Raw genomic sequence first — 15,289 nt, 5'->3', positions numbered from 1 at the left:
TGGGGCTCGATCTCAGGACCCTGGGATCATGACCCAAGCCGAAGGCAGACGCTCAACTGACTGAACCACCCGGGTGCCCCTGCAACTTTTTTTTTTTAAAGATTTTATTTATTTATTTATTTGACAGAGAGATACAGTGAGAGCAGGAACACAAGCAGGGGGAATGGGAAAGGGAGAAGCAGGCTTCCCGTGGAGCAGGGAGCAGATGCAGGACTCGATCCCAGGACCCTGGGATCATGACCTGAGCTGAAGGCAGACGACGCTTAATGACTGAGCCACCCAGGTGCCCCTGATGTCTGCAACTTTCAAATAGTTCAGAAAAAATAATGAAAACCAGGATATGTCACCCTAAAACGTGCCTCTTTCACATAAGAATTATTTTGAGTTGAAGCCAATTATGAAGCAGCATATACAGGAAAAGTTCTCTCTACCCTTCCCCTTTCTGCCTAAAGGCAGAATATAAATTTTCCTTTATTGGGGAGGAGACTGTAGACTCTTATCCACCCAGTGATGGCACCAGAGGAATCTGCAAACAAACCTTACTCCATTAGTCTCCCCCATATATTTATCTTCCCACAGTTTCCTGTTCTTGGACCCTAAAAACTTTTTCCTTTGCCCTGTTATTTCTCTACAAATTTATCATTCTTTGTTGAAGATGCTATATAAGCCCAAGTTTAAGCCACCTCTTTGAGTTACTCATCCCTGAAGATTCTCCCATGTATACAGGAGATATACATGTTAATGAACTTCTGTCTGCTTTTCTCTTGTTACTCTTTTTTTTTTTTAAAGTAGGCTCCATGCCCAGTGTGGGGCTTGAACTCAGGATCTTGAGATTGAGAGTCGCATGCTGTATAGACTGAGTCAGCCAGGTGCCCCCACCCCCTGCTTTTTTAATCTGTCTTTTGTTACAGAGCCCCAACTGAGAACCTAGAAGGATAGAAAGAAAAAACATTTTTCTTTCTCTATAATAACATACAAATAAGCTAAAGGTAAGATGGCACAATGTTAAGAGCTGTTGAATCAGGTTGGTGGGTATATAGCTGGGTGCTATAGTAATCCTTCAACTTTATTGTCTGTATGAAATTGTTCATAATAAAAGTGGGGGAAATTACTAAATGGGGCAGATAAGATGGTGAACTAATCTAGACTGATAGTGGTAGCTCCTTCCGCCAAAACCTGAAGATGCCTCAGAAGTGAAAGTCTGATATTTGTTTTAAAATAATTCAGGGGTTGGGGCGCCTGGGTGGCTCAGTCATTAGGCATCTGCCTTCGGCTCAGGTCATGATCCTGGGGTCCTGGGATCGAGCCCCGCATCGGGCTCCCTGCTCCGCTGGAAGCCTGCCTCTCCCTCTCCCACTCCCCCTGCTTGTGTTCCCTCTCTCGTGTTCTCTCTGTCAAATAAATAAAATCTTTAAAAAATAATAATAATAATTCAGGGGTGCCTGGGTGGCTCAGTCGCGTTAAGCGTCTGCCTTCGGCTCAGGTCATGATCCAGGGGTCCTGGGATTGAGTCCCACATTAGGCTCCTTTCTCAGTGGGGAGCCTGCTTCTCCCTCTGCCTGCCGCTTCCCCTGCTTGTGCGCTCTCTCTCTGACATATAAATAAAAATCTTAAAAAAAAAAAATAATCCAATAATCCAGCAGACCAGCAGTGTGGGGTGGGGATGTAGGAAATAATCGTGGCCTTGAAGTGATGATCATGGGTGCTGGGTGATGGAAATGGCATCCTTGCACTTTTGTTTGCTTGAAATTTTCTACTTAACAGCAACAAAGAAGAAGGAGGAGGAGGAGAAACAGGAGTGAAAAGAGGTTGAGTATTTGAGAAACTAAAGTAAAAACTGAGAAATCCATGAGGAGGCTGGTTGGGACCAGTTGTGGGGACTGTGATGGCAGCCAGAGGGGAAGAGGATCAGGTGCCTGAGTAGGGGTGAGGCTGAGGGAGAGTTTTCAGTTGTGCTCCCCAGTGCCCCGCCCCTCCCTACCCCCACTCCTCAGGGCCCTGAGTGGATAGTTACATGCCTCATTGCTGTGTACGAGGCAGGAAGCCAGCAGCATCGTCCAGTACTCCATCCTGGCTAGGTAGGGCTAGACCAGTGGACCTTAAACATTACTTCTCTACCTCCTTCTCCATATCTTAGGGTCTGGACTTCAGCCTTTCCCTGCCAAGGTCACTGACATCCCCAAAGTAATACGAACTCAAAGGGGAACACATTTGCAATAAAAGAAAAACTGAGAAACTGATAATCGATGAGGCCAACTTACTCGACCTGAGTTTAAAGTAAGCTTAATAAATATGCTCAACAAATAAGGGAGGACATTGTTAACATAAGGCAGGAACAAACAGGAAGAATCAGTTGGAAATACTAGTTATGAAAACTTTAACAGTTGAGGGCCTCCTGGGTGGCTCAGTCGTTAAGCGTCTGCCTTTGGCTCAGGTCATGATCCCAGGGTCCTGGGATCGAGCCCCACATCGAGTCCCACATCGGCCTCCCTGCTCCGCGGGAGGACTGCTTCTCCCTCTCCCGCTCCCCCTGCTTGTGTTCTCTCTCGCTATGTCTCTCTCTGTCAAATAAATAAAATCTTAAAAAACAGAGAGAGAGAAAACTTTAATAGTTGAAATCCATACATGGACTGAAGAGCAGAATGGTTACAGCCAAAATGAAACAATGAGCAACAACATCAGGGTGAGGATTCACCCCAAAGGCATTGGGAAATGATGAAGAAAACAAGGAAGATTGAAAATAAATGAGCCAGTTGTTTGTGACACACACACTGTTGGTGGCTAATCTAACAGCTATTCCCAGCTTCCTTACTCATGTCTACATTAGAGCCTGGAAGAACTAAGTAACTCGCTTTCCTAGATTCCTATGCAATGAGAGCTGGCCATGTGACACAGTCCTGGCCAGTGAGATGTAAGCAGGAATGTTCTGGGGGCTTCTGGGCGGGATATGTTGTTTTCTCATAGAAGGGAATGAAATGACATCGACGATGGTTTGCTCGTAACATATCCTCTTTTTTTCTTGCCATGGACATGGCTATTCTGTTTGGAGTTGTGTCAGCTGCCTTGTGATCATGAAGTAGGTTGATAATCATGAGATCAAAAACCCAACACACTCAGGACAGCCAAGTAGGAGAGAAGAGCCCCAGGGTTCTTGGAGGCTGAGCAGTTGAATCAAAGTCAGCAACCACCTCCATCAAGACTCCTTGTGTAAATACAAAACCAAACAAAGCAAAACAAAACCCACCTGTTTAAGCCATCTTTATTCATGTTTTCTTTAACCTGCAGCTGAAAACATTCCTGATACTTTGTTCAATAATTTGGGAAAGAACTACAAAGTTGAGATTCAAAAAAATAAGAGAGGGAGAAAAAGGCAGAAATCTGTGAAAAAGAGATTTAAAAAAGAATTAAAAAAAATTTAGTTGTTTAGAGGGCTGCTTGGCTGGCAGACATTGAACGATAAAAAATCTTTCATCTCCAAAGCACAAAGCTAAAGTGGATACAGATAAATTCTCCCAAACTTTCCAGGAGTAATTAACTCCTAATTTATACCAGTAGTTTCAGCCATCTGGAGCAATATAAAACTGGATCCATAACTGACACCATACACCAGAATAAATCTCAAGCCAAAAACAGTGGTTTAAGGCACCTGGGTGGCTCAGTTGGTTAAGTGTCTGGCTCTTGATTTCATCTCATGATCTCAGGGTTGTGAGATAGAGCCACATGGGGCTCCATGCTGGGTGTGGAGCCTGCTTAAGATTCTCTCTTTCTTGCTCTACCCCTCCATCCCCTAAAAAAGCAAAACAAAAAACCCCCCAGTGATTTAAACGTGAAAAAAAGAAACTACATGAAGCAGTAGCAGAAAATATGACTGAATTTCTGAAATAGTATGTATGAAGAAAACTTTTTAAACTATGACTTGAAATCTAGAAGAAAAAGAAGATTAACAAACACAAAAAACACTTTTGGTTGGCAAAAATGAAAACTAGGAGAAATTATTAACAATTTACATGGCAGATAAAGGACAAATACCTTTAATACATAACAAGCTCTTTAAAATATTAAAATTAAGGGAAGCATTTCCTTTCTGTGATGCATGACTGAGAGATGGTAGTGCAGGTTTCCAAGAAAAATTGAGGGGGTAAGAGAAAGAGTGAAAACCCAACAGAAAAACGGGCAAAAGACTTAAATAGGAAATATATGTACAAAATAGATCCACAAATGACCTTAAACATATGAAAACATACCCGGCTTCATTTATAAAAAAGAGAAATACAGATTAAAACTATACTGAGATACCATTTTAGATGGGTAGAAATTTTAAAACTTGACAATATCCTGTTAGCAAATCTGTGGAGAAACAGATATATCCTCATACTTTGCTAGAGGAAGCACACATTGTATAAAATGAAATTTTGGCAATATCTAACCCCAACATTTACGATTCTTACAGAGAAAATAAACTTCATACATTTAAGAAGTGTTTTTCATTTACCTTTGCATTAGTACTTAAAATATACATTTCTATTTCAAGGTAACATTTAAAAATTAACCTAATACAGGGGCGCCTGGGTGGCTCAGTTGTTAAGCGTCTGCCTTCGGCTCAGGTCCTGATCCCAGAGTCCTGGAATCAAGCCCCGCATCTGGCTCCCTGCTCCGCGGGGAAGCCTGCTTCTCCCTCTCCCACTCCCCCTGCTTGTGTTCCCTCTCTTGCTCTCTCTCTGTCATATAAATAAATAAAATCTTTAAAAAAATTAATCTAGGGGCGCCTGGGTGGCTCAGTCGTTAAGCATCTGCCTTCGGCTCAGGTCATGATCCCAGGGTCCTGGGATTGAGCCCCTGCATCGGGCTCTCTGCTCCGCGGGAAGCCTGCTTCTCCCTCTCCCACTCCCCCTGCTTGTGTTCCTGCTATTGCTATCTTTCTCTGTCAAATAAATAAATAAAATCTTAAAAAAAAAATTAATCTAATACAACAGCAGCATAAATATAACTCTGCAATTACAAAAAAAATGCTAAACTGGGATCCATAGATAAGTTATTCTCATGTTCACAAGTATGATTCTGAAATAAATACTACTTGTAAGCAGCTGTTATCGGCTTTTTAGGTTTGGTTTAAATACACGTATTTTCAGTTGTGGGGAAGCTTATATTATATTCCATGCACTGTCCTGAAAGGGTTAAGAGCCAACCAGCCCTAAAAACTGCAGTACTCAATCAGTCTGCAAAATAGGCAGAAAAAAAAGTTAAACAGGATTCCTACATAACTTCAAAAGCAACTAGAGTACTTCAGGATTGGCAAATTGTCCTCTTTATAACTGATTTTATCAGAAGGGTTTAAGAAGAAGCATATTATACCACTATCGAGTACATTTAAAAGTGACATGTTTCTTTTGTGCTAATTTGACTCCTCTGAATGACCTAGCTAGTTAACTGGTCACTAGTAATTTGGTTACCAGGTAATTCAAGCCCGCAAGAAAGGAAGCCAAAATTTAAATTACTGTGTTATTGTCTGACCCATTCAGACGATTTATTTTCAACATAAACATACAAACTCAATATGAGATGCCTAACTAAAGCAAGCACCACCAACAAAACCAAGACAACTTCTCTTCTTCTAAGGTTTAGGCTTTGCCCAGAATTCCTTATACACGGAATGGCTTGTACCAAGGGTCATTGCTCCCATGACAAAGCCTTGGGCTGCCACACGCATGTGGATCAGGTGAACAGACATTTTTGTATTTCCCCTGCTCTTCAATTTATATAATCCATATGCAATGATTGCTGCAAACCCCGCCATTCCAATGGAAACAAAGGGTGCCTCTCTAGCTTTCCAGGTAAGTTTAGATCCCTGATCTTCGTCATGTGAAGAAAGAGAAACATCTGTGCCGGTTGATATAGCGGCTGCAGAATCCTCCTACAATTACAGGACTTAGGCTCCAACTCAGCATGTGACTCTTGATCTCAGGGTTGTGAGTTCAAGCCCCAGGTTGGACGTAGAGATTACTTAAAAAAAAAAAAAGATACAGGCCCACAAATATGGAAAAAAACATATGCACAAGTTATTAGATGTAGTATTATTTTTTTAAAAGACTTATTTATTTGACAGGTGGATGGAAGGGCAGAGGCTCCAAAATGGAGGAAAGAAATCTATAGGAGGTTTTCCTTTACAATCACATCTAAAGCACATTTGAAGATATGTTCATATCTATTAAATGGTAGTACTGGGTATGTTTTTGTCCTCTGTACTTTTCTGTGGAGTTAGAAATAATTCATGACAATTTTTTTTTTAATTTGAGAGAGAGAGAGAATGAATCTTAAGCAGGTCCCCCATTTTGGGACTCAATCTCACAACCTCGAGATCATGACCTGAGCTGAAATCAGGAATCTGATGCTTAACCGACTGAGCCACCCTCATGACAATTTTTTAAAATAAAATGAGAAATGAGGAAGGAGAGACAAGGATTAAAAAACTCTCTTTTGGGGCGCCTGGGTGGCTCAGTTGGTTAAACGACTGCCTTCAGCTCAGGTCATGATCCTGGAGTCCCAGGTCCTGCCTAGGACTCCCTGCTCAGCAGGGAATCTGCTTCTCCCTCTGACCCTCCCCCCTCTCATGTACTCTTTCTCTCTCTCTTGTTCTCTCTCTCTCAAATAAATAAAATCTTTAAAAAAAACCAACTGTCTTTTACTATAGAAATTATTTCACCTAGCAAAAAACGCATTTTGAAGTCTCTGAAGTTTGAATCAATTTCAAGATTTGTGAAGCATTATTTAGACAATTACATGAGTCATTTAAACAAAAGTCTAGTGTGAAGATTAAGTCAAAATTGTACTAGTCAATGTAAATGCATCCACAGTGAAGGTTCTTTAAGGTGAAACTCAGTAGAAGCTATTTGTTTAGAATAAAAGTCCCATTTCTTCTCTTGTGACTGCAGGAACATTTTTTTTTTTATTATTAAGTTTATTTATTTAAGTAATCTCTACACCCAACCTGGGGCTGGAACTCATGACCCCAAGATCAAGAGTCACGTCTTCTCCAACTGAGCCAGCCAGGCGCCCCTTTTCTTACTCTTACAATGCCATTTTATTTTATTTTATTTTTTTACATTCTTTTCAGTGCATTTTTTTTTTTTAATTCCACTATAGTTAACAGTGTTGTTAGTTTCAGGTGCACAATACAGCGATTCAACACTGCCAGCCATCACCCCGTGCTCATCACACCAAGTGCCCTCCTTAATCCCCATCACCTATTTCACCCATTCCCCCCGCCCCCCAGGAAAAAAAATTTTTTTTAAGATCTTATTTATTTATTTGACATAGAGAGAGAGACACACACACAGCGAGAGAGGGAACACAAGCAGGGGGAGTGGGAGAGGGAGAAGCAGGCTTCCCGCGGAGCAGGGAGCCCGATGTGGGGCTCGATCCCAGGACGCTGGGACCATGACCTGAACCGAAGACAGACGCTTAACGACTGAGCCACCCAGGCGCCCTGTTTTTAAGGAAGAGACTTGTGTCAGAACTTTTCCTGAAACAAAAACAGAGTGAAGTTGTTTTGTTGTGGTGTTCACTATATTCCCAAAGGAGAATGTGGTTGGAGGGTGAGCTGGCTATTTCCTTCCCTCTCCTCTCCCTCCTCCCTTTTTTTTTTCCAGCTGGAAGAAAACGGAGCCTCCCGGGTCTGCAGGGACGACCCAGGGAGAGAGGAGAGTAGATGCCCCCGAAGGGGCCGCCGGTGGAAGCCCGCAGGCTACAGGGGCTTGGAGGTGGCTCACGAGCCCTAGTGGACGAGGGCCAGCTGCTGGGGGCTCCGGTTTTTTTTGGGGGGGGGGGGGTAGTTAGGGGGAATGGCTTCCGCCTTCTCAGACGAATCTGTGGCGAGGTCGTCTGCTAGGGGAGCGGGGGAAGGTGCGGGAAGGTTTCGCGAGAGAAGAAGGTATAGGGCGGGGGCCTCGGGCGTGGGGAAGCCGAGCCGACGAGGGACGTGTCAAGTAGGAGTGGGGCTTTCATCGGAGGGGCGGGCGGCTCAGCTGCTCCGGGGGACAGAGATGCTGAGAGGGTGGAAGGCTGGGGCTTCGCCGGCTGCGGAGAGGTAGGGGAGGCTGGAGGGCTGGAGCGCCGCCCGGGGGGGCCCAGCTCCGCGGCCCGTCACCACGGTGGGGTTTACGCGCACGCCTCCGCCCACTTGTCGCCGGAGTGACAGAGTCGGAGTCCGAGGTCTCCCTCGCACCCAAGGTGGACCACCATCCTCGCCACACCCCCCCCCCCGCACCGTTTAATTCCAGTCTCCTGGACCTTCTTCCCTCGGTCCCCTGACCGGCTCCTTCCCTTCGGCGAGATGCTAACCTTAAAGGGGGGGGGGGGGAGCGGAGGGCTAGCCTTCGATCTCCCGCCTTTCCAGAAACGGACTGTTCAGGTCTCTCTGATTTTTCAGGGCCAGCCTTCTCAGGAGAGTTGCCCGCACCGCCAGCCCGCTTCCTGACCTCCGCTCCCCGCCAGCTCCCCGCCAGCTCCCCGCAGCCCGGCTGCCGCCGCGCCCCCCTCCCTGGAAACCGCTCTGGCCAGGTCCCCGGCAACTGCGGCGCTGCTGAAGCCCACGGACCTGGCCGCCCCATCTCCCGCATTGGACACAACTGGCCACTCCCTTCCTGAAACGTCTTTCCTGCCCTTGGTTTCGGTTTGGTTCACGCTCCTGGTTTTCCGCCAAGCTTTCCTAATTAATTGCACATGCTCCTGCCGAGGGGCTCCTGTAGGCTACTGTTTTTTGTTTTAGATTTTATTTATTTGTTTGAGAGAGAGAAAAAGAGAGCGAGCGAGCAAGTGGAGGGGCAGATGGAGAAGGAGAAACAGACCCACTGCTGAGCAAGGAGCCCAATGCAGGACTCGATCCCAGGACGCTGGGATCTTGACCTGAACCGAAGGCGGACGCTTAAACCGACTGAGCCACCCAGGCGCCCCCTGCCACTGTTTTTTAGGGATCTCTCCGAGTGGTTTGCGTCTCCTCACCTTGCACTCGTTCCTTGGGCAGTCTGAGCCATCATTTATTTCTCTCTGGCTTTACTGCTTCGTGTCCTAAGTTGTCTCTCAACTTCTTGCTCGCTATAATCTCCAAATCTGAGCCGGAGCAGCGGCTGTTCAGTGGTTCTCAATTTAGCCTGCATCGGAATCACCCGAGGATTGTTAACCCAGACACTTGGGTCCCCCTTCCCCCCCGTGACTCTGTAGGCCTGCGGTGAGGGCTGATCATTTGCATTTCTAACAAGTACCCAGGTATATTTTCTAGAGTTCTATAACAAAGCACCACAGACGGGGTGGTTTAAACCACAGAAATGAATTGTCTCACAGTTCTGGAAGCCTCAACTTAACTAATTACACCTGGAATGACCCTATTTCCAAATAAAGTCACATTCTGAGATACTGGGAATAAAGACTTCAACAAATGAATTTGGGGAGGCACAATTCAACTCATAACACCAATAACACCAGGTGATGCTGATGCTGCTTCAAACCACTAATCTGATCCTATTGTCCTTTAAAAAGTTTCAATTGCTCCCCATTGCCCTCATGGTAAGTGGAAGCTCTTTGCTTGGCATTGAAGGCCCATCAAAATCTGGGCCACTTGCCCTTTCACTACCCCGGCTTATGGTGCTGCCCCGAATGCCCTCACCACCCTACTTTGATGAATCCTTTCATGCTTGGCCCATGTGTCACTGAACATTCTGTTGTCAGTGCTCACCACACATTCCTAAGGCCCAGCACAGGGTTTGACACAGTGTTCAATATATTTTTGTTGAATGAATGCAAGAAGACAATTATTTTCAAGACTTAAAAAAGTTCAATTTTAATTTTTATTCAAGATAAATTTTACCTTGGAGTGTCAATTATAAAACAAAATGAAAACAACAACAAAAAATGAGACTGTTTGGACCAGGCGTCTATGTCCCTGCAAATCTGGCTTCTGCCCTGCCCTCTGGTGGTGACTCTAGGCCTAGCAGGAAAACGAACTAAGGAATTTACGGCAACCGGAGGCTGGTGACTAAGCTTCATTTACATACCCACAATGCATTGCACACGGTATTTCTTTTTCTAAAAACGGCTAGATTTTTCTTTTTCTTTCAACTCCCCCCCCTCCCCAGAAATCAGATTGCCATCACAGAATTGCCTGAGATAAAGGCAGAAGTCACTGGCTCTTTTGGCTAAGTAACTACCATTGCTGTTCTAGGAGTGACAGTTACCCGTGGGCTGTGTGAGCGCTTTAGGGAGCATGCTCTGGTTTCTCTTCAGATCGTATAAATCTTTCGCCTTTTACTAAAGATTTCCGTGGAGAGGAACAATTCTGAGTGTTTACCCAATTTTTTGAGGCCTTGCGCTCGCAGGGCTTGCTAATGTGTGTTAAAATGACAGACTTTGTTTGAATTTATTGCAGAGCTTTATATATTTGTGTGTTAAGAGCAGGTGTTTGTGTTTTCCAGTTTTATGTTGTAGGCTCTATAGAAAAAAATTATGATAGCTTTTTAGCTCAGATTAGGTGTTCCAATTAGATGGCTTTTTAGAGGGTTGGGTGGTGTGAAATTGGATTGTTTTTGTGTGATTGGTTTTTGAAACAATGATGGTTTCTCTGATTTTTGTCATTATTGTAACTATCCACCACGTTTGGTTGATACAAACTTAGAAGTATTTTGTGCCAGCCTCGCTGAAATACTTTTCGTGATTCACCATCACTTATCTTTGCCTTTGGATTGTGTCAGGAGCCAGTGGTCCAAACTGGTCTGTTTGGGACCTGCAGAGTCAGGTGCTCTTGCATCTCTGTTAACCCAGTTCCACGTGGTTTTATTCTAGGATCTCTGCGTTTTCTCACGGGGGTTTTCTCACACATCCCCGCTGCAGTGCAGATCGTTGTCCCACGCGCATTTTAAGTAAACTGCCATTTTCACCTGACTAGCCCAGCGCCTGCAACAAAGCCGATTTATTGAGTAGGTAACTTGAAGAACGAATTGGTTGCATGGGTCTACCTACTGCTCAAAGGGTCTATCTGTACTTTTAGCCACGAGGAAGGTCGCTCATGGTGGATTGCGTTACATCACTCCTTATTAGGCTTTTAGAAAAATGATGTCTCAGGCGTGGCTTGGATTGTGCCGCTGTGGAGTTTATGTTGGAGAGGCGATGCTGACCCCCGAGGGGACAGGGGATGAAAGCCCTCACCCTGGAGGACGGAAAAGGAAGGAGCCATCTTGGGGAGGGGTGCCCACTGCAGCCTTACCCTCCAACAATGGCACCGTTGTAAGAAATTCAAGTACATTAGCAGAGGTGGCTGATACACTTCATCCCGCAGCCTTTGAATTTGCTACGCTCACAGGTTGGAGGCCACCAAGCATTAACTTAAATTGCCTCCTGCGCCTGGCATGGGGCACAGAGCAGTGGCGCAACAGATGTTTGCTATCAACAGAATATTCGGTAACCTGTTTTTGTTGAGGCCTTGAATAAAACTTTTATTTTTTTAAAAGATTTTTATTTATTTATTTGAGAGAGAGCGTGAGGGGGGGGAGGGTCAGAGGGAGAAGTAGACTCCCCGCTGAGCAGGGAGCCCTGCGCGGGACTCGATCCCGAGACTCCAGGATCATAACCTGAGCCAAAGGCAGTCGCCCAACCAACTGAGCCACCCAGGCGCCCTAAAACTTTTAAGTTCTGCTTTTTTTCTTTTTTTAAAGATTTTATGTATTTGACAGCACAAGCAAGGAGAGGGGCAGGCAGAGGGAGGGGGAGAAACAGATTCCCCGCTGAGCAAGGAGCCTCAGCGGGGGGCATTATCCAAGGACGCTGGGATCATGACCTGAGCCAAACGCAGACACCCAACCGACTGAGCTACTCGGGTGCCCCTGAATAAAACTTTCAAAGTTCAAGCTTGGGGGGGTACCCGGGTGGCTCAGTCGGTTAAGCCTCCTATTCTTGGTTTCTGTTCAGGTCCTGATGTCAGGATCCTGGGATGGAGCTCCCCATCTGGCCCTGTGCTCAGTGGGGAGTCTGCTTCTCTGCCTCTCTCTGCCCCTCCCCTGCTCATGCACGGTCTCTAAAATAAATCTAAAGAAATCTTTTATTTTTTTTATTTTCTAAAAGATTTTATTTGACAGAGAGACACAGTGAAAGAGGGAACACAAGCAGGGGGAGCTGGAGAGGGAGAAGCAGGCTTCCGGCTGAGCAGGGAGCCTGACACTGGCTAGATCCCAGGATGCTGGGATCATAACCTGAGCCATAGGCAGACCCTTAATGACTGAGCCACCCAGGTGCCCCCAAAATAAATCTTTTTAAAAAAAGGGAAAGAAAACAGAAGGTACATTTTGGGGACAGTTGTGGAAATTTTAGTATGCACTCTATTTTAGATATTAATTATAGGTTTTGTTGTTGCTGTAACAAGTAACTACAAACTTTGTGATTTAACACAAATTTATTCTCTTACAGTTCGGGAGGTCAGCAGTCTAAAATCAAGATGTTGGCTGGGCTGCCTTCCTTCTAGAGACTTTAGAGACTGTTTCCTTGCCTCTTTCAGCTTCTAGAAGCTGCCTGTATGTGACCCCTTCACATCACTCCAACTCTTCTGCTTCTGTCATCTCCTAGTTCTAACTCTGGATCCTCCTGCCTCCCTCTATATTTATAAGGACTCTTGTGATTATCTCGGGTCCACCTGGCTAACCCAGAATAATCTCCCCATCTCAAGACCCTTAATTTAATCACGCCCACAAAATTCTTTTTACCATGTAACATATTCACAGGTTCCAGGCATAGGATGTAGACCTATTTGGGGACCATTACTCAGACCACCAAAATAATGATACTGTAATTATGTAGGAGAATGCCCTTATTCTTAGTAGAAACATAATGTGAATATTTAGTGGTGAAATGTAATCTCCACTCTGAATGTGGAACTTGAACTCAGGACCATGAGATCAAGAGTTGCATGCTCTATCAACTGAGCCAGCCCAGGTGCCCCAATAACCGAAACTTTCCAATGGCTCAGGAAACAGAGAGAGAAAGCAAAAGAGTGATAGGTATACAGGTATTCATTGTATTTTTCTTTTTAAAGATTTTATCTATGAGAGAGAGAGAGAGAGAGAGGCAGAGGGAGAAGCAGGCTCCCTGAGGAGCAGGGAGCCCGATGCAGGACTCAATCCCAGGACCACAGGATCGCGACCTGAGCCGAAGGCAGACACCCAACCATCTGAGCCACCCAGGTGCCCTATTCACTGTATTTTTCTTTCAACTTTTTTGTAGCTTTGAACTTGTAAGAAGTGGGGGAAGTATGTATTAATAAATTCCATGTAACGTGTATGATTTACATATTTATATTATACTTAAGATTCAATTTTATTTCTTTTTTTTTTTTAAAGATTTTATTTATTTATTTGACAGAGAGAGACACAGCGAGAGAGGGAACACAAGCAGGGGGAGTGGGAGAGGGAGAAGCAGGCTTCCTGCAGAGCAGGGAGCCCGATGCGGGGCTCGATCCCAGGACCCTGGGATCGTGACCTGAGCCGAAGGCAGACGCTTAATGACTGAGCCACCCAGGCGCCCCTAAGATTCAATTTTAAAAGTTCCATTGTTTTTATTAAACTATGGTCACCTTAGACCAGTGGCTTCCAGATTTTTGGATTTTCCGATTATTAAAATTTCAAAAAATTTCTGGGGTACCTTTTTACCATCATCCTGCAAACAAAGGCCATCTGAAGACTAAAAACAGACACTTCTTTAAAACAGAAAACCCACTTACCTTTAAAGCATAACTATATTGTTAACTTTCCTCTTAAAGCTCATTTTGAGACGGCCTTCGATTAACAGTATCAGGGCCGGTGATGCCCTCTTGTGGCCACCTGGAGAATTACTGCTACCTATCATTTCCTCTGATTTGATGGACAATTTCCTGTCATTAACACGTGAATGCCAGGCACTGTTCTCAGTGTTTGGGATGTATTAGTAAAGAACAAAAATACCCTGACCTAGTTGAGTTTATATACAGGTGGAGAGACAGACCATACACAAATAAAGTAATAAGTGTTGTGGGAAAAAAAATAGCATAAGGGGCTTGGGGACCAGAATATAGGGAGTGGTAATGTAGTAGCCCTCATTGAGAAGATGACTTTTGTATAGAGTTGCAAGGAGGTGAGGGAGTTCACCATGTAGCTATATAGCTGAGGTGAAAGTTTCTAAGAACCATATAGCTATGCTATCCAGTGAAGGAAAAAGAGAGGAGACAGTTCAGAGGTCATGGGAGACTAGATTGTCTACGGTCTTCCCTGCAGGCCATAGGAAGGGCTTTAGCTTTACTGTTCCTGAAATGGAGAGCCCTGCAAGGTTTTGAGCAGTAACAGAATCTAAGTTTAAAAAGATTACCCTGGGGGCGCCTGCGTGGCTCAGTTGGTTAAGCGTCTGCCTTCGGCTCAGGTCATGATCCCAGGGTCCTGGGATCAAGCCCCACATGGGACTCCCTGCTCAGTGGGGAGCCTGCTTCTCCCTCTGCCTCTGCCCCTCCCCTTGCTTGTGCTCTCTCGCTCTCAGTCAAATAAATAAATAAAATCTAAAAAAAAAAAAGAGAGACTACCCTGGCTACTGTATTGAAAAGAGAATGGGGTAGAAAGGCCTCTAGAGTAGTCTAACAATGGTGGAGAAACAAAGCAGGAAAAACAATGGCTCAGATTAGGGTATTAGCAACAGAGGTAGTGAGATATGGTTGGATTCTGGATATACTTGGAAGGTAGAGTCAACAGACAGAATGGATACAGATGTTGGAGAGAGACATTAAGGAGAACACTCCTTTGTTCTGAGTGGCAGAAAGCATGAGTTGCCATCAGTTGTGTTGGGGAAGGTGGCACAGATCAGAAGTCCAGTTTTGGACATAAAGAGGTGGAAATATTTAACTGGAAATAGAAATGTGGGAGTCAATGGCGTATAAATGGCATTTAAAGTTCTGAGACTGGATGAGATCACCAGGGTGAAAAAGTAGAGAAGAGGCTCAAGGTCACTCCAATTTGAAAGAAGCTGGGTTGAGAGGATGAATCAGCAAAAGAGAATGAGAGGAAGCAACCAGAGGTAGGAGAAAAAGCAGGTGAGTGTGGTCTCCTGGAGGAGAGAGTGCAGGGGCCAGTAGGGAGCGGAGGTGAGGGTCTCTCCTCAGGCTGTGCTCTTAAATCTTCCAGGATATTGATGTTCCTTCCCTCCAGACCAGCTTTTTTCCTGAATGAGCAGAGGAACCCCAGCCCATCAACAAAGCTCTCATTTAATTCCCCCGCCCCGCTACAGAGAACAGACA

General features: G+C 44.9%; 1 non-coding gene and 1 pseudogene across 1 annotated transcript; one reads left to right on the top strand and one right to left on the bottom strand.

The window, feature by feature from the left end:
• Positions 1-4,772: 4,772 nt before the first annotated feature.
• LOC102731927 (HIG1 domain family member 1A, mitochondrial pseudogene) lies at positions 4,773-7,196 on the bottom strand (annotated as a pseudogene).
• Positions 7,197-10,255: 3,059 nt separating this feature from the next.
• On the top strand, positions 10,256-10,371 carry LOC115939030 (U5 spliceosomal RNA). The gene has a single exon (XR_004073993.1). It is a non-coding gene; the product is annotated as a U5 spliceosomal RNA (small nuclear RNA).
• Positions 10,372-15,289: the final 4,918 nt, after the last annotated feature.

The sequence above is a fragment of the Leptonychotes weddellii genome, chromosome 4 (assembly GCF_054177405.1).
Source record: "Leptonychotes weddellii isolate Sample4059 chromosome 4, ASM5417740v2, whole genome shotgun sequence".
NCBI lineage: Eukaryota > Metazoa > Chordata > Mammalia > Carnivora > Phocidae > Leptonychotes > Leptonychotes weddellii.
The sequence above is the reverse complement of the archived record's forward strand: the minus strand, read 5'-3'. Positions and strand labels throughout refer to the sequence as shown.